At 31.4% G+C, this 983-nt stretch overlaps 1 pseudogene; it reads left to right on the top strand.

The window, feature by feature from the left end:
• The first annotated feature begins 265 nt into the window (after positions 1 to 265).
• Positions 266 to 485, top strand: LOC101559921 (annotated as a pseudogene).
• Positions 486 to 983: the final 498 nt, after the last annotated feature.

The raw sequence follows: 983 nt of genomic DNA, 5'->3' as shown, positions 1-983 counted from the left end.
TGAGCTATACATTGATCATGAAACATAGATGTTTCAATGGGCTATATTTTAAGTTCAGCTTCTCAACTATTAACAAAAATATTAAAAATGTGGTCATTTATATGCTGTCAAATGATCATTTTAATTTAAACTTGCTTTTTTACTTTATAATTCAACATGATTAGATTAGCAAAGCTATGGAAATGATATCTGTGGTATTAAGTTTTATATAATTTGGCTCATTTTTAGAAAAGCCAGAGTGGGAACCTCTTCGGTGTTGCCCAGATCAGACACTAACAATGGACACTCAGCAGGACGTTCAACCCCCAAAGCAGCACTCAGTGATATATATATATATATATATATATATATATATATATATCTGTGGAGAATGTCACACAGAAAATGAAATAAAATCCAGGGATCCAATCAGATGTAGAGAATATGGATACCGAATAATGTACAAGAAAAGAACTAAAAGATTGGTGGGTTTTAATGCTTGGTAAAACATGGGAATTCAGAAAAGTGTCTTTGTTGGTACCTGGATTTGCCCCTTCAGGAGTCTTGTTGTATAGCTTTGGATTCAACACACTTAGGAATACAACTATATATATTTGATTTCATTTTCAAAACCAGATTGTATTTAGGTATCTAAATATACTTTGTATAAAGACTTTTATTGTTCAGTTATATGCCTTGTAATGTAATTTTATCATGTATGTAATGTGACAACAATAAAGATTAAAATTGTTTTCCCAAGTCATACTTTTAATAAAATTTATTAAAAATTCGATTCCTGAAGCTCTCCAAAGATCTAATTAAATATGTTCCTTAGAAAGTACCAAGTATAAGAAGTAAAGCCATGTTGTTGTGTTGAGCTATAGGGGACTCAGGTCAACAACTTCTGACATTGCCAGTGAAGCGGAAGACCCAATACTATTATGGACTACTGGACTATTTTGGAATATTTTGCTGAGTTCACACACCTATAATATTTAAACGAC

This window comes from Octodon degus, unplaced genomic scaffold (assembly GCF_000260255.1).
Source record: "Octodon degus isolate 3935 unplaced genomic scaffold, OctDeg1.0 scaffold00241, whole genome shotgun sequence".
NCBI classification, from domain to species: Eukaryota; Metazoa; Chordata; class Mammalia; order Rodentia; family Octodontidae; genus Octodon; species Octodon degus.
Note: the sequence above shows the minus strand (reverse complement) of the source record. Positions and strands in the feature narration are given on the sequence as shown.